Source organism: Wyeomyia smithii, chromosome 1, assembly GCF_029784165.1.
Source record: "Wyeomyia smithii strain HCP4-BCI-WySm-NY-G18 chromosome 1, ASM2978416v1, whole genome shotgun sequence".
In the NCBI taxonomy this organism is placed as follows: Eukaryota; Metazoa; Arthropoda; class Insecta; order Diptera; family Culicidae; genus Wyeomyia; species Wyeomyia smithii.
Genome location: NC_073694.1, coordinates 59,396,458 through 59,415,580, shown reverse-complemented (window position 1 = coordinate 59,415,580; position 19,123 = coordinate 59,396,458).

Sequence of the window (19,123 nt, the reverse complement as noted above, 5' to 3'; positions counted from 1 at the left end):
GTGACAATGAGGTGAGCCGAGAGGTGAGCCGAGAGGTGAAGAGACGGATTGCGGCAGCGCATAGGGCTTATTACAGATTGCGTAGCCAGCTTAGGTCCCGTAGCCTACCGATCCGTACGAAATTTGTGCTCTATAGGACTCTGATCCTCCGGGTGGCGCTCTACGGACATGAACCGTGGACGTGGAAGAAGGCCGATCGACGAGCACTTGGGGTCTTCGAGCGTAGTATCCTGCGATCAATACTCGGAGGCAAACTAGACAATTGGGTGTGGCGCAGGCGCATGAATCACGAGCTCTACGAAGTATACAAACGAGCTGATATTGTCAAGCTGATGAAACACGGCAGGTTACAGTGGGCTGGCCACGTAGCATGGATGGCGGATGAGCGACAGGCAAAGATAATATTTAGCAGAGAACTGGATAGAGGCCGACGACTCCGAGGCAGACCTCGCCCGCGCTGGATGTGTGCTGTCGACGAGGATGCCCGAGCAGCGGGTGTAAGGGGAGACTGGAGAGTAGCAGCCCAAGACCGAGTTTTGTATAGACGTATTCTGGATTCGGCATAGGCTAGGGCTCAACGATCTGTCGCCTTAAAAGTAAAAAGTGTGGAAACTAAGAATTGATCAATATTTGATCAAAAACTGTACTGCCTCTTGTATGACTAGTCCAATATAAATCTTGTTTCGTTAACTGTTCACCAAGTTTTCTGTACCTCGACGAAAACGTCAATGTCAGTCGGATTGTTTCATTATTTTGCTGTTTCGGTTGGGAATAAGCCCTTGCGCTTCTTAAGTAGACACAATGGATCTGGTTATTATCCAAAAAAACTATGTAATCTAAGTAAAAAACTCTTTATAATTTATACATAAACGAAAATAAAAGGAACGACGAGATTTTTGTATCTATAGCAAACACAAGCAAGAAAACAGAAAAGAGCAAAAACATTAGATTTGACGTTTCTATGTTGTACTTGATGTTTTAACACATCCCTCGTTGAAACCAGCTCGATATTGAAAATATGATCTCAGTAAGTGAGGAGCACTTTCAAGGACTTTTAGCGCCACATTTTTTAATTGCCTGGAATAAATAAAGAGCTGCGGCGACACATTTCATAGAAGAGAAACTAGCAACAAGAACGATTATTTGTGTGCGTTTTATCTCCAAGCATTTTTTTTTTCATTCATGGTGTATTTTGCGAGAAAATAAATGGTGAAATGGGGAAAGGAAATCACTGAATAGTGAAAGGAAATTACTAGTGTTAGTGTTTAAAATAACCGTCTATTGGAATATGCAGCCATAAGATAATTTCGTGCGAGATACGTTGTTTATATTGACAGGTTGATATTTGTTGACACTCTTGAGTGAAAGTGAAAAAAAGCATCCATAAACGTTATTTTTTTACAATCCTTTCAGAGTTCTGAGTGAACTGTCAAAACACCTCATTATATTTCATGCGATGGAAGCAAGACAACAAAATCAGTTTATCAGTTAACGAAAATTGTCAAGAAATCGGTCAGTGTCAGTGAAAAAGTGTTTCGGCGCGGTTCATTTTGGTTGAGTGGACTGTTTGTTTTTTTTTCGCTTTGAAGTGATGATCATTTGGTTGTCAATTTGTCGTCAAATTTGTCGTCAAATTTGTCGTCAAATTTTATTCCGTAACGGTGAACGATGCGCGCGATCTATTTCATCTGAGTATAACAGCACGTTACTAGGACGAAAATCTAGTGTATCTGAAAGAGTGCTACGATCATTGGAAGTGAAAATTGAAAATGATTGGCTGTAATTTTCGAAGAATTTTGCTGGGGAAAATGACTTTTATCAGCACTGGTTGACATAAGCAAAGCAAAGCCTTGGTGCTACATTCGAAATTTGACCTTCTGTTTACTACCCAAGTAACAAATCTGGTTTTATCAAAGTTTTATAGCGCTGTTTTGGCTGTATTGCGCGCTATAAAACTCTGATAAAACCAATATTGTTACTAGGGTATACACAGACTTCGCAGCCAACCGTTAAGTGTACAGGACAATTGCGGGGCTACACGCTCGTAAATAATAACTCATGAACTCTGACTCATTTTAGAACGATGTTCGTAGACGTCATTAATTGAGTACAAGTCCTTTCTGATTTTGAGTAACTTCTACTCTTTTTTTGGGTTCCCTTCATATAATTTCTTTCTGAGTAACGTCGCATATAACGACGCCCATTTTGGATGTGATTCTTATGTGCTTCAGTTTACTACGATCCTACTGACACTAACAGTCTCTCCCGAGTCAAGACACGAACTTACGATAACTGGCTTGCTAGGCCAGCATCGTACCTCGAGACCAGCTGGGAAGACACTGGGTCTTACGTTGACATATTATAAGCATAATCAATTCTTTTTTGACAAGTAGACGGCGCTGCTTTTTTTGGCTTTGATCAACGAAGTGTAGATTCATGCAGATCTGTTTTGTACTTATTTACGGTCATTACCTTGATAAATATGCAGAGGATTTCCTATTCACACGAATGCGTCACATAACTAAGTAATATTTTTAGAGATCGGGTTTCTGTTTCATATAACATCGGAAATTGTTCGCGTGAATCTGTTTTGACAATGTTGCAACTTTCAGTTTAGGTGTAATGATAATATATAATGTAGTAATACTCTTTTCAGCCGACTGTCTGAAGTTCAATTTGCTACTAATGACCATTACGTCAACCCGTTGGATAATGATAAGCGTATAACTAAATTATTTGTAACTCTATGTGTTGATTCATTTATAACCATAAAATAGTAAAATTATTATATGAATAATCTGAAAATACTATATTATAATCAACTACACTGGAATCGTTCTTTACGCGGGTTATTTTCATGCGTTTTCTTGAACGCGATTTTTCTACAACAACGCGGAATATTTTTACGCGATTTGGAAGATTATTTGTACGCGCTATCAAATAAGTTTAGTATAAGTAAACCAAATCTAATGTTTTAAATACGGTACGCGTAAAAAAAGACCCCAGTGTAATAAAATAAAATTTAAATTAAAAACTCGGTAAATCACAACAGTTTCAGCTATTTGCAGCTCTCAAAATTTAAATCTATTATATAATCATTTACCGACCAGCAACATCTAACAGATGTATCCCAGAGTCTCTCTTTCTGGCAAACATTCCCCATCTCACGTAACATTTATGAGGGCACATAGAGTTCTCTGTGGTTCTCTTAAGTAAATGTTGGACTAACGTTCCTTTTCCGTTCCCCAATTCCCTGAAGACATCTAACATTTGTTCAGCACCTTGTAATTAGATCCCAAGTTTCACGAACTAGTTCAATTTGTTTTCGTAAACAGAGTGTTGTGACTGGCACCAACTACGAAGTTGTGCAGCTATTTTGTCCCCTCAATGCTAAAACTAGATAACTCGAAATTTGAAGTTTCGAGAAAAACGAGTTTGAAAATTTGACCTATTTTGGCTCAGATTTTCTGAAACGCATCCTTATCATTTCTGGTCTGTTAAAGCAACGAAAAAATCAACAGAGAGCCGAGTTTTTTAGTTTTAGCATAAAACACACTTATTTTAAGTTGAGATATCTATTTTTATAATCGATGAATAACACTTTTTTTTGTAATCGTACTTCAACGAGTCTTGGATATGTTATAGAGCTCGACGCGATAAATATTATGCCATACTTAACTCAAAACCGACAAATTTCGAGTTATCTAGTTCTAGCATTAAGGGGACGATTTATGCTATGCTAGTTGCGGCCGCTCATGTCATAATTTACAAGGTAAGAAAATTCAATATTGCTTCAAGAGCGTGTTTATTAGGGTGGGGAAAAATAATCGATTTTCCAGAACCAAGTTTTTTTTGGTTCCTTTTGGGGTCCCATACAACCCTAAACTAACTTGAAGTCGATTGGTTTTGTCTCCGCTTGGCGCATTGCATTTAAAATTTGTATGAAAATTTATATGGGGAAACCTACTTTTTTGCATTTACCTTTCTAGAGAGCTCAATAATGCTCTAATAATGCACTACATTATGTTGAAGTATAGTATTTTAGATGCCTAACAACTTTGCAAAAGACACTGAAGAGCTAGAATGCCCCTAAGAAGAGCCATAGCTGTTTAAAGTTGAGTGTGTCGATTTAAATGCAGAAAATCTTGTTTTCTGCCAACATTACCAATGTACCGGCGTCAGTAGGATTCCCATCCGAAGTAACCTGTCGTAACGAATTTATACACTCAGCTGGACCAAGCAAACAAATTTAGGTCAATATTCTAGGGGTAAATAGAATCTACAACGTGTTTCAAAGGTAACTTCTGATGGCAATCTGACTGACGCCGGTACACTGGCAGTGTTGGCAGAAAAAATGATTTCCAACATAAATTTCGACATACTCAACTTTGGACAGCTCTAGTATTTTTTGGCACACCCTAGCTCTTAAGTGTCTTCGGCCAAGTTGTTGGGCATCAAAAAACCTACCATATGAAGTCATTAAACCTATGGTTTGAGCCATTTTGAGCTCTTTAGAATGGAAAATGCAAAAAAGTTGATTTTTCCATACAAATCTCCATATGAATTTAAAATGCAATGCGCCAAGCGGAGACAAAACCAATCGACTTCCAACAAATTCAGGATTGTTTGAGGCCCCAAATAGAACAAAAAAAACGTGGTTCTGGCTTTCTGCTATCAAATTTCGTTTTTTCCATATAACGATTCCCCACCCTAGTGTTTATGGCCCTGTAAATGGCGGTTTGTATTTTGTACTTGGCAGGAGGAATAAAACAATTTACCTCGAGCTAATGTATTTCGAAAAAGCTTCAGTTCAGCTTTGGTTTCAGGCGCAGCATGCTTGGCTAGTTCTCCTGGCAGCAGCAAACGTACAGAAATCTGAACTTGGCCACTTGGCTGCTTCGCCGCTTGTCTACGGTGCCAGCTTAACGATATGCTTGATGACAGTTATACGGTTGATGAAAAACTATTGTACTTCTCGCACAACGTTCGTCTGTATACGTACAAACAGTGTGCAGCGCAGTCTGTTCTTTTTTTTAATTCTTTCATTCTACCAACTGCATCGCAGCACCTAGTTGCTGCGTAAATTCTCTTCGTGAGGATTTACACGAACTTTTTCATCATCACATCGCAATAACGTTCAATCGAATTTGCAAGTTGCAATGTCTGATCGTAGCAAAGAAGGCAAAGTCAGGGGAATATAAAAGTCTCGCTTATCTTGTGTTGGGCTTCAGTTTCCGGTAGGTCGAAATCATCGTCTGCTGCGTAATCGTCACTAATGCCTGGGGAGGTGTTCTGCCGAATATCAAAGTTATTCTATTCTCGGAAAAAAAGCAGTAGGAAGGCATAAATTGATTGATTTCCTGCTCTGTAAAACTAAAACCAACCATCGTTTCAAGGACGATATTTTCAATGTGAAATTCCTCTTACTAAAATTTAAAATTTACCGTAGCATTTTCATCGACGCTGTTTGGTTTTGACAGTCAAATGGATATTCTACCTATATTTTCGAATAACTTCAAGTCAATTGAACAACGCTGCTCTTCAAGGTCATTTTTTAAAATAGAGGTAAAAGAGAATGATTACTGAAATTTATTGCTTCAAATTATCAAATTGATTCACCCCAACCGAGTGTATTCCCAAACCTGTATCCGCATAAATGACACGGGCATTCATTCTACAGAAAAAGGTACAATTTCCTGAATGATTATACCGAAAATAAATCCGTGGGCCAACGGACTAGATCTATCCTACACTATTACTCACAGTAGCTAAAATAACTGATTTAATCTGCAATAATTTTGACACAGTCAAAATGTAATAAAAACCTGTCATGATTTCTTACAGCACACCAAAATCCACATTTCACTCCACAAATCCACTGCAGATGACACACCCATTAGAGCGAATTTTCTTAAAACATTTCCGCTCACATGATCGAACAACAATGCAAATATATCCTAATGGAACAAATTATCAGCACACATTCCTCAACGTTCGTTTCGGCCGGTTGGATGGTGTAAAAAGTGAAACACATAACTCTCCCTACGATCGTATCCCGATTTCACAGCCACTAAACGCCTCCTCGCAGCGCGATCTGCGTTGGCATCGAGTGGCTAAGGCACTGGGAGGTTGCTTGCGATTTATTACCCAAATTTCAATAATATACTAATATAGTCGAGTTCAAACTGATAACTGAAAGATATATTTAGTCGCATTCATTCGACACCTCGCGCGCCTTTACCGCTGTCGCAGCACCTTCTAAAGTGCCGATCGGCGAATATCCTCCCAAGGCACGGTCGCCGATCGACTCTCAATCAACCGAACGCGCTGTGGACCATTTAGTTTATGAACAAAGTCTAAACACACATTTTATGCTAATAAAATTAATAAAAAGTCAATTATAATAAATTAGTGAACGTGTCAAAGCATTTTGTTAAGTTAAAAATGGTCGTAAATTTAGCCGGGCATTTTTCACACCCTCCTCCACCCGCTTACACTCACAGCACGCGGTAACCGACGGCAATCGGGAAACCTCGTTAGAGGAACCTTATGGAGCGCTCCGATCAGCCGGCGGTACGACGGCCTGCAGAATCCTCTCATCATTGCCTCCGGAGGTGGAGAAAGGCGAAGAAGAACATATCCTATCCATTTAATATGGACCGTTCCCGGGACGGGCGGACGGGCGGCGATCACGCGCAGGTAGGAGAACTTTTTCGGAGCACAGGTTTCCGGACCGAAGAGTGTTTTCGTCGCGAGACAAGTGACCCTCTATGGATATCGGAAAAGGAAAGATATTTAATAAATTAAATCGTTTATCGCTTAATATGTTTTGATCGGCGACGGTTGGCTCCGCTTGACCGTGGTTCGATCTAATGTACGGTAGAGCAACGAATAGTGGTCCTGCCTTGGGAAAGGATTACTTAAAGATGATAATTACCAACTAAACCATTCTCGCGCCAGGTATACCGTGGAATATTTCACTACAACACCGTTCCCGTCCATCCTTTCGGACACAGCTCCCAGAAGCGAAGGCGATTGTTCATTCACAAAAAAGAACAGATGATCTCAACCTCCTGCTTATCTACCCTATTTTGCCTCAAGGTGGTTTGTACGCAGGCGGTCGTGAAATGCTGTCGACAAACACATAAAATTTAGAGCCCGATAATAGAGAAATGAAATAAAATGAAATGTTTTGTTGACCATGAGAGCTGTTGCTGGAATCTTATCTCAATGACTTTCCTCTTCGTCTTTTGTGGGATAATCTGAACCCTGTTGTATGCTTTCTTTGTGTAGTTGATGCGGTCTGGATCGTCTTACAGTTTTACCTGAGGAATGCATGACACTATTTATACATAATTAATTCTTGATATGATCTCATAAATGCTCACGTATGATTGTAATAATAGCAAAAACTAAATTAATTTAAAAAACTGTACGCGGTAGTTGAAATTTACACCAAGTTTTTTTACCGTGCAGGTTTGGAAAAACCCGAAGGCAAGTTGGAAAAACTATTCTCACTACTTAGGAGGGACTTTAACGCATAGGTTTATTCTCAAGCTCTACCCCAGCCCCTACTTTACGTACTTGAGTTGGAACATATAGCAGTCATGTCCGAAGAGTTTTCAAAGACTCGGAGCAACAATTTTCTCCAAAACTCCCGTTTTATAATAAACAGTATTCAAAGTCAATACTGTTTATTAGAAAACGGGAGTTTTGGAGAAAATTGTTGCTCTGCGTCTTGGTCGTTGAAAATCTGTGAAGGTTACCTCCCTTGCAAACTGCCTCCAAACCACCACTGAAACTGCACTCTAAAATCGAAGAACACTTCTTTGGGACTTCGAAATATTGTTGCTGAACACATTCGATGTGCGTTGTGTGGCTGCTTCAGGACAAATAGTTTCTCATCAGAACTCGTAATCACACACTTGTTTGCATGAAGTTTTCTCGGTAGAGTAAAATACCGAATAAATCGAAAACATTCGCGTGGACCTTTGTTCCGTTAAAATATTTACTGAGATATCGAGTACCGAACGTGTTTACCGATACACCGTAAATTTGTTTACCAAAAAATCTGTAAAATACCAAATTTCCAAGATCAGTAAACTAAAATATCGAATCTCGGTTCCTTGATATCATTTCACCGAAGTCTCGTGGTTAAAAAAAAGCTTTTATCGAAATTTGGAAAACACCAAATAAAATAAACTCTGGAGAACATTGTGATAAGGTCGTATGTCTGAACGTAAACAGAACGAGTGAGAGATGATTTGTGCTCGAGAACAAGGGATATAACTCTCACTCGTTTTGTTTACGTTTGGACATACGACCTTATGACAAAGTACCCCAGAACAGTCAAATTAATGGGAGCCTCACTATCAACGTTGTTCGAGTTTTGCTTTTTGCGGTCAATTATCATAATGGAGGAATCTGTAATATTCAAAATAATTAAAATACTCAGTGAGTACAAACTCTTGCCAACACTTTTGTTCTCAAAAATCGCTTTTTTGCAAATACAACTAGGCGAAAATAAAAAAAATCTTTTCCTCACTTTCTCAGTTACCGTCGCGCTTCGACCCGTTATTTAATTCTGGTTTTCACGGTGTGCTTTTGCACAGTGATGCACGTTGCTACCAAATAAATGAACTCGTTCATTAATTCAATTCAATTATTTTCTATATTGCTCTGTAAAAAATCACAAAACACGAACTTCACTGCATTTTACCGAAGTTCTCGGCAATAACTAATAGTTTAACTTTCGAGTATTCAGCATATTTTGGCGAATTGGAGTATAAATGCACAAGTATTTCTATAAAATCTTACTGAGAAACTCGTTAAAATAGATAGTAATAAATAGTAAAATAGATTAGATATGCTTCCACTTACTGATATAACAGAATATAGGTATTTCAATGTATTTCCGAGATCTCACCTGTTTAAATCTCGGTAATTCTTTTTACCGTACTCGGTGATAATATCTAAGTGTGCAGTGCAGCGTGCCAGGAATGTATCATTTTCGCTCTCTCGGGCCTTTTTTTTAGAGAGTTCGGAAACGCCGCGAACTTAACGCTTCTTGTAGGTCTTACATCCAAGGTCAGTTGTAAAATATTGTGGACAGACCCAATAGATGTTCAGATCGGTATCATGTTTTCGAACTGATTTACCTTACCGGTCCAGGCTGAAGCTGTTCGAAGAAGTCGCTTCCATTCAATTCGGTTCATGGCTGCAGCCATGTCGTCTACGGAGGCCCCGCAGGTCATCTTCCACTTGATAGAGCGCGCGTCGTTCCAGTCGGCTCGTTATGGAGAACAATTTTCTCCAGGCTGCCTCCCGAATTTCGCCGTTTGTACGACGAGTGATTCCTTCAGCAGATGATACAATTCGTGGTTCATCCACCTCCGCCATGATCCATATTCCATCTGCACTCCACCGCAGGTGGTACGCAGCACCTCTGTTCGAAAACCTCAAGGGCGCGTTGGTCCTCCACGAACAAGGTTTGAGTTTCGTGCCCGTAGAAGACTACCGGTCTTATCACTGTTTTGTAGATAGTCAACTTAGTGCGGTGGTGAATTTTATTCGAGCGGAGCATCCTTCGGATTCCAAAGTAGGTACAATTTCCTGCCATAAAGCGTTGTAGCAGTCACCAATGAGCCCAGGAACACGAATATGTCTACCACCCCGATTTCATCACCGCCAACCTGAATTCGTGTTTGTAAGTCAAGGTGGAAGTTTGTTGGAGCCATAAATGGCCGACTTCAAGCCACCACGTGGTCGACTTCGAATTTTCAAATCCTCACCACTCGGTAATAGTCAATGCATCATTCGTGAAAACGTATCATCATATTTGTTATGGTGATGAAAACATAAGATAGTGTTTTCATAGATAACGCATTAACTATTCCCGATTCTTGTGGCGCTGAAAATTCGGAGACGACCACGTGGTGGCTTCTACACACTACCACCTTTACACTATCTTCTCTGGAGCCTCTTCCTCTTCATGTACTTAGTCTTGGAAGCCCTTATGGCCATTGCAATTCGTCTGGCTTCAGCCGTCTGATGTACGTTTCCGTCATCTTCCCTCGCCCTTCGTATTACACCTTCGAAATTGATATTAAATAACAAGCATGATAGTTCATCACCTTGCCATAACCCTCTTCGAGGTACGGAGGAACTCGTGAGTTTCCCTAAAACTCAAAAAACGCGCATCACCCGCCCCATCGTCAAATTGACAAACTATGCCAGTTTATCCAGGAAACCGTAGTCGTGAATAACCAGCCATAGCTAATCCCGATCGATTGTGTCGTACGCCGATTTAAAGTCGTTGAGCTGATGGTGTGAGGGCACGTTGTATTCATGGCTTTCTGCAGGACCTGCCGTACCACGGATATTTGGGCCGTGGTGGCGCGGGCATCCACGAATTCCGTCTGGTATTGCCTCAAGAACTGCCTTGCAAACGGTGATTACAACTTTAACAGCTTGTGATGTCCTTCAGATCGTGGAGTTGTAGAAAAGTCCGCCCCCTCGTGGTGCAACTTTGGTAACGCAGAATGAACTCAACAATCGCTTGCTTGAAGCGAGTCCTGATTCCCTAATTTCCTCCAATTCCGTAGTAGAGGGAGTGTGGCTGTGTCAGTGACCTCCTGTTAAGTAAGTACCGCATCATCAATATGCTTTCTAATATCCCCAAGCTACAGTAAAGATGGGCGTGGCAAGCAATGATGACTTTCAGACCTACTTCAGCTTAGATTGGTTCAAATGTTAGTCCCAAACTTTGTACCTCAAGCAATCCAAGTGGAAGTGATAGTCATGAGTCTGCAATTTACGAAACATACCACGCTTACGCTGCGATGTCCTCGCAGATCGTGACCAACCGGATCTTCTACGCTCATCCAACGAGGATTTCTCCTAACCTCATGCCTTTTAATGATTTTATAAACGAGATCTCGCTTAACTACACGCGATTTCAGACGTTTGAATATTGTACAGGGATGGTCATTGGCCAAAAACCGCTTTACTGCGACTTGTCGAAATTGCTTTATCTCATGAAAAGCAAAGCCTTGATGCTACATTACAATTCGGAACTCGACCTTCTATTTTCGCAGCCAACTGTTTAGTGTACAGGATAATTGCGGGGCTAACGCTACAATCCTACTGACACTAACAGTCTCTTCCATACACACCTATACGAATAACATCGAATACTATGAACACCAAACCATGAAAATATCACAAAAAACACATGCACCTATCATACACCATTCCATACAAATACAAGGAGCTCTTTGCGGGAGCATTGAGAGTCGATAGCGAACTGTTGAATCTGACTGCAGAAAAGCTGACGATGCTACCATGCCAAGCAGATTGGAGCCTTGAAGCAAACGAAGGCCAGTTTTCTGGTGGAGTGACAACTCAGCACCATACGCGCTAGTTGTCTTAGAAGACGTGCCCAGCGAGCAAGCACCGCAGCAGATCGAGATGAGCGCCAAATGGCGTTCCGAGTGGCAAAGGCCGCACTGAAAAGGAAAATCAAAGCGAGCAAGAGGAACTGCTACAAGGAGTTGATGCTGATGCAAATCTCTGAAGTGGTGCGTATCGTAATGTACTGGCGAAGGTTAAAGGGACTTTGCTATCTATGGATCAATAGGGGAGCTGCGTAGCCGCAAGGTTACAGACTCCGCTTTGTCAAGCGAATGGTCGTGGGTTCGAATCATAGTAGAATCAGGCCATCCGATGTCAAAACTGAACTTTTGAAGTATGAGTTCATTCTCAGGCTCCCCACCACTTACCCTTCCTTTACGCTGAAATCTATAACACCTTTGCGTGACTTTCTCTTAACAATACATAAGTCCCTCTTATTAATAAAATTGGCAAGAAGGACGCACTACGACACTTCTCCAGGGAATTATAATTGGTGATATTTGGCAAAAGGAACGAGTATCGGTATAGTAGAACAGTAAGCGGGTAAAAGGAAGAGTATCACATTACACACAAGCACTGATAAACATATATATAATAAGCCACTTCTCAATAGCGGTGTTGCTAATAATAGAAGTGCGGGATACAGCAGGCACCTGGGCATATCTTACGATAGACCTACTATTCTGGTCGCAGTGAGAAAGTCCATACAGAAAAAAAATGAATCAATATCCAGAAAAATCGAAAGTGATCGTTGAAGGGCTTTCTACGAAGCATGATTCCACGACGTGACCACCAACACCGTAGACCACGGATAAATGTCAGTATAATTACTATTGATGAGATGCAAGTCAGCAATAAAGAACTTGCAATTGTAGCGAGAGGGCTAAAACCAAAAAGGGCGCCAGGCCCAGACGGGATACCCAATGTAGCTCTGAAAGCTGCAATCCAAGCGTTTCCCGGTATGTTGGCACCTCATAAGTGTCTGGAGGAAGATTGTTTCCCGGACAAGTGGAGCTCCTGTCCTACTGCTGAAGTTCCTCGCTGTACCCCTGATGATTCCTTCATCATATAGACCATTTTGTTTGGTTGATACACTAGGAAAACTGTTGCAGAGGATAACTCTTAACAGGCTGACTAAAATTACGGAAAATGAGCGTGGTCCGTCAAACATGCAATTTGGTTTCCGGAAAAGAAGGTCTCTGGTACACGCTTTTCGAAAAGTGGTTGAGAAAGCCGAAATGTCGGCTAAACAGAAGAGGAGAGGCGATCGATTTTGCGCTTCGATTACGATCGCTGTAAAGAATGCTTTCAACAGCGCGAGCAATCGTCCTGTCGCTGTACAGGTGAAGATTACTTATAAAAGGTCATAAAAGCTATTTCCAAAACCGAGTGTTGGTGTAGACTGTCGTAGGGCAGAAAACAATGAAGGTTACGTCTGGAGTTCCGCAAGGCTCTATCCTAAGTCCAATCCTATGAAATGAAATGTACAACGGTGTGCTGACACTAAGGCTACCCAAAAGGGTAATAATCGTTGATTTTACAGACGATATAGTATTATCGGTTACAAGAGAAACGCGAAGAAGTGGAAATGTTGGCGGTAGAGGCAATTGGAGTGATCGAGAGTTGGATGCAAGGGGCTAAGTTGCTGTGCACACCATAAAACGGAAGTACTGTGAGAGATCGAAGCAAGCCAGGAACGGAATCGGACGTAAAAATTTTCGCTCGCGTGTTATTCCGAAAAAAAAATGTATTAGGTATATGATAGTACGTATCCGTTACAAATGTTACCGCGAAGTGAATTTATTTTCGCAATTTATGAGTGTTGCGTTGTGTATTCTGCGAAACAATCATCAAGTGGTGTAGTAATGCGATGAATATCAATCGACAAAATGGCTGAAAAAGCAAATAGAGTGGTACTACGCCACCGCCGTTTGTTAGGTTTTGTTTTGGTTCTCTTTACTGTGTGTGCGTGTGCGTTTGCACTAGCTATCGACTGGTGATGGCGGTGAAGAATCTTCATTCAACCCTTGAACAGCTAAGTATAATCTATGACTAAAGTGAGCCCAAATGTGGGTTACAAATTTAATTTTGTGATGAACCGTGAGAGGAGGAAAGGCGGGTATTTTGGTTTTAGTAATTATCAACTTTTTGCTGAACAATTCGTATTTTTTTTTTTTTAAATGATTATGTTTTCGCACAAATCTGTTACGAAAAGGGTTGGACCGGTAACAAGGTTAGCTGGATGATGTGCGTGGTTTTGCTCTAAGTTTGATTTTCGTTAAAAAGTTGTTTTTTTGCCAGAAATATTAGTGTATTTGGTCAAGATTTTTAGTTTAGGCTCTGCTGCTAGATAAGTAGTATTTTTATTCGAAGTGTTTCGAAATGTTTTGTTTTTTGTTTGTGTTAAAATCGTAATTGAGAAAAATTGAAAAAAGTGGGATGGGCCTTTCGTTCATTTGAACCAGCTAACGAAAATGACCAACAGTTTTTTAAGCGCCTCAAAACTGATCGTCCGCTCGAAACCAAACTAAACCAAAACATAACGAGTTTTCATCTTCAATGTGTAAGGAAATTAGTTTTTAAAAAAGGAACTTTTTGAGATATTTAATTTTATGACTTCTCTAGATTTTGAATAAATTTTTAGCTCCTAAACAAATTTTACATAATTATTCTAAATTTTCAAAGCTCAGCCACTTTGAAACAATAATGTTTATTTCGGCATTTTTTAAATAGACTAAAAATGTTGTATTGTTATTTATACTTATAAGGTTTTTATCGAATTTTCGGGCTCTGGATGCATGAATGGTGCCAGCTTTTAAATTTAATAGGAATATTATTATTTTTCCTTTTTCAATAACAAAAAACAATACCATATTCATTTCAGAGAGCGAGTAATGGCTCTATAACCATAAGCTAGAAATGCTAGGACTAGAGTTAATACTCAAGTTTCAACCGTAACAGTGGAAGCGAGTAAAGGCGCTATATCCTTGGTTTCGAAACCCGAACATAAGGAGGAAATACCTATGTTCCATCCCAGGAGATTGGTCAACAAAGGAGTGTACTTTCTTAGTTTTATCACTCCCAACGAATTAGGTATATTACTTATTACACACGGATCGGTTGGTACGGATTGTCCCCGATCTTAGATTATATTGTATTATATTGCGCTACACAGTAGGCCTGGCCGTTGACAAGAAAAATGTATGGAAATCATTTTTTAAATGGTGGATATCATTTTCCAGGATCCTTTCAAGTACTGGCTGTGTTAGTGTAGACTAGACTAGACTAGACTAGACATCATAAAACGGAAGTACTGTTAGTGAGTGACTGTGAAACGGTACTACGGGTACAGATAAATGTCGGAGAGCACGTTATCGCCTCAAAGCGAGTGCTGAAATATCTTGGAGTGATGGTTGACGATCGGCCTTATTTCAACAACCACGTCGATTTGATTACTAGAATCATACCAAATGGCTATGGACCTAACAGCAGCAAGCGGCTTTTGTTGGTCAGTGTCTCCGATACGGTGGTCCAGTTTGAGTGAAAGCTCTGGAGACTCAGCGAAACCCGGTGAAACTACGTAACGTGTCTCGGCTCATGGCTATCCGAGTTGTGAGCGCATACAGAACGATATCGTCGGAAGCAGTTTTCGTCATCGCTGGTATGATTCCTATCCTACTGGTGGGAGATAGTGAATGCTTAAAGTGAAGAGCCACCAGAGGTTAGTTAAATGGCAACAAGAATAGGATTTGTCGACAAATGGTAGATGCCAGTGTGGTTCAACGGAAAGCATTGCGAAGTCACCTTCATCCTACGCAGTTTCTGTCTGAACACAATTGTTTTAGAAAGCCAGTACGCCAGTGTAGTGAAGAAAATCGTATTCCTTCGTAAAAAAAATATAACTATGAAAGCTAGTTTCATTGAAAAATTAAAAAAAACTTGAAACTAGCTCAGATATTTCAGAAAAAAACAAAAAAAGATCATCATCGTTAGTTCTACTATCTGATACAGTTTTCGCCATGTCAAATTCATGCCCATGCTGTTCCGGAACATATTGAGAAATTAACTTTTGTTGATGTTGGAGAAGCTAAATCTAAAAAAAACAAAGCTTAAGTACTACAATCCTTCTGAAATTTGATCTTCTGTTTATTCGACACAGCTTCGCAGCCGTTAGTGTACAGGACAATTGAGGGGCTGGCGCCACGATTTTATTGACTCTAACGGTCTCTCCCAGTCGAGATTCGAACATGCGACAACTGGCTTGTTAGGCCAACATCGTACCTCAAGACCAACTGGAAGCTAAATCTGTTTTCAGTATAAATGTAGTGGTTCAAAAGTAATAGTATAAAAGCAATAGTTTATTGGAAGGTTTATTTATTTCGGAATATTTTTCACAAATATTTACTGGCCCAAATATTTAGAACAATATTAAAATCAGTAAATATCTTGAAAAGGTTTTCAACAACAATACGTTCAAATATAGTAAAATTAAACGTTTAACAAATAAGGTAACATAATACGTTCATCAAAAGTTGCGTATAGCTAAGACACACCTGTCGTCCTGGTTGTGAAATTATTCAAAAGTTCTGTTTATCTTGACAATACTGCTGTTAACTTTTAACATTTAAATATTCAGATTCAGTTAGCCTTCGCCACAGTTACGTCCGAAAAACGGAGTCGGAACTCTAACTCTCTTTCTCTACCTGCCGGAGTAGTTATGCAGAGTACGTGCCCCGAAACCATGATGCCTCCGGGATTGACATAATTGTCTACTTCCTCCCAGCAGAACCGCTGCAGAAATCCACCGCAATCCCTAGATCACCAAGTCACCAATCAACCATCAAGCTTCGGCGCACTTTCCCGCTGCGGATACAACCTTCCAGAGAGCACGTTCCTATCCGGCAGACGACCGGGCAAAATCCGACCACAGCTCTGTAGCGTCTAGTTCAAAAGCGCCAAAACCTGTAATATCATAATGATCAGTTTCATTAAGTTTTTTTGGCTACCTTTCGCTGCTGGCTCCCACTCTACTATCCCTTTCGAAGCAAGAAGCCCGGGAGGGAACGTGATGGTATTTGTTTGTTGCTGCGTTCTAATGAATATCTTGCGGCTTCCCCTTTGGACCCGGCTTTGGTCGGCACCTCCGCCATCGCACGCAAAATGTTCTTTAATACGTTTCCGGTTGCTGCCGCCCACTCGTGCCAGTCAACCCCGAGATCATCAGTTGTCCGCTAATTTCCTTCGAATTCCGTCAGGCAGAAAATCTAGCCAAACTTGCCTGCCCGCTGCCATACGATTATTACAGTTTTACGAAATCAGAAAGAGCAAATTCAAATTACACAGTTATCGAGCGAATTTCAAACAGACGCGAGTTCTCCGCTTTCACCGCCGGCTTCGAATAAGTCGTGCGGATTGAGTCGAGCTAAATGGGTGAGTTGGATATCATCATCGACATTAGGAAAGACCTTTTCCATAAACCGTTCGAAAGACGATTTGATTAGTTGAGGTAACCAAAAAAAGAAACCGCGTACATACGGGTGCGATAAACTATCATCACGCAACCCGACCCCGATCGTTAGACTTGGCCGCTCTAACTGTGCTTCTACCTTCGTGGGTCCTCTAGCAGCGGATGGATTTTCCGGACCGGAAGGAACGGCTTTTAGCACTGTTTTGGAGCTATTAAGCTACGCTATTGCCGCGGTCAAAATATTTTATGCTATCCGAGCTGCTATCTATTTTATTGGAATTGTATGCAAAATTTTAGGACACAACAAAAATAATGGGTGTTGTTTCAATTCCGCCGCCATAACCAATACTATAATCACGGTCTTGCCAGTGCTCAGCCGATTCGTTATTACCACAATTCGAAATCAAATCGGACATTCACTTAGCCAACAACTCCATTGCTCTCTGGTCGAATTGTCATCATCGAAATTTAGCACCAAACGGGCGATAAGGTAAAACATAAAACTGAAACAAAATATTTCTTCGCGTTTCACGATTTGCGCGATTAATAATAAATTACCGGACAGATTTCGGTTCGGCGGGGAAAAAACTCGCCCCCTCTGTGTCCGTCAAATACGAGCGTGTCTGCGGCCGAAGATGAATGAATGAAGTCTCCCTGGTGCCCAATCCAGTCCGAAAAGGAAACCAGACTTAGGTTCTGTTGTTGCAGCCCAACCCAGCCGAAGGCAAGGCAAAATTTAAATAAAGTTATCAAAATTAATATCCCCACCGCCAATATCATAAATATTTTCGGAGATGTGTTAAATATGTTGACATTCGATAATGTTTTGATGTTTCTCTTTAATATCAATAAAAATAAATAGTTTTATGGTTCTAGTTCACTTCGCCTGCCTCTTCGATTTCGTCTGGAGCAGGTGCCGACGAGGGGTCGAACATTAGTGTTGGTGGAGGAGCTGGGGACGCCCAAAGCGTGATGACGATTTCGACCCGCGCGGCGATGTCAGAAAGCGAAACGTCGCCCGAAAGCGAACGCCAGAATGAGAAATGATGGCCTCGTGCGCCGTGTTGGCTCTAATTGAAATTTCAAATTATTTTTCGATATACTATTATTTATTGTATTCGCCCCGGCATTGTTCGTAACTGCATTACATGCATATAAACAACGCATGCATACGTACACACAGGCAGACTTTCAGGAGTTTTTTTTCGGTTTTGTTGGTTCTGATTGATATAACGATTGGGTGGTTGTGTACGGCCCGGTTGGAGTACGAATCGAGCTATACAGTGGAGCACTCATTTGGCTTGAGGCATCCGCTGACTGGCTGACAACGGGCGAAATCGTGTGGGATGACAGAACACCATTTAATTGAACGTAAGAAAACCGTAAACCATTTTGAGAAGCATAATTCACAGTTTTACCTAAACGATGTAGTTTAAATATACTACATCGAAAAGAAAAGTCTTTGGTCTACTAATGGAAGCACTGTTTTAACTATTCTAACATTTTGATGACAGGTTGGTAGTCAAATCCATCGGAATAGTCGTTTGTTTCTAACTCTATCTCTTCATTCGAATGCAATCGCATGCCAGAAAACTACATTTTCAATCGAGGAGACAGCAAAAGCTACTCTGGGCAAAATCTGGTGATTACGGAGGACAGAAACCAGTTCGTAGCGCAAATCCTTCAATTTGTCAGTCGTATTGCGAGCAGAATGAGCGGGAGCGTTAGCTTGGTGTAAAAGCACTTTTTTTTTTCGAAATATGCAGCCGTTTCGCATTGATTTCAACCGATAATATACAATAATATTGTTTATAGATCGTTTGACCGTCTTCTGAGTAGTCGATGAATAATATGCCTTGAAAATCCTAAAAAAATACCAGCTAACAAGTGACAAAAACCACTCTTCTGTTGGCTGATTGGTGAAGAATGGTGGACCATACATTGTTACGAATCGCCGAATTTTTTTTTCGATTCCGCGTTATCTTGTTAAGAAGCAAAATATTAGGACACAACAAAAGAAGAAGCGAAGGAATAATAATGGAATCCCAGCAAAGGTTTTTCTAGATGATAAATCCACTATGATCCATTGATTAAATGTGAATTGTTTGCTGATTATTTTTCTACTGTTTTCAATACAACTACTGCTACTACTGATGAAGCTGCACTCGCCGCTTCCGATATCTTAATAAACATGATTTCGGCTGACGTTCCTGAGATAACCGAGGAAGCGCTACTAAAGGCGGC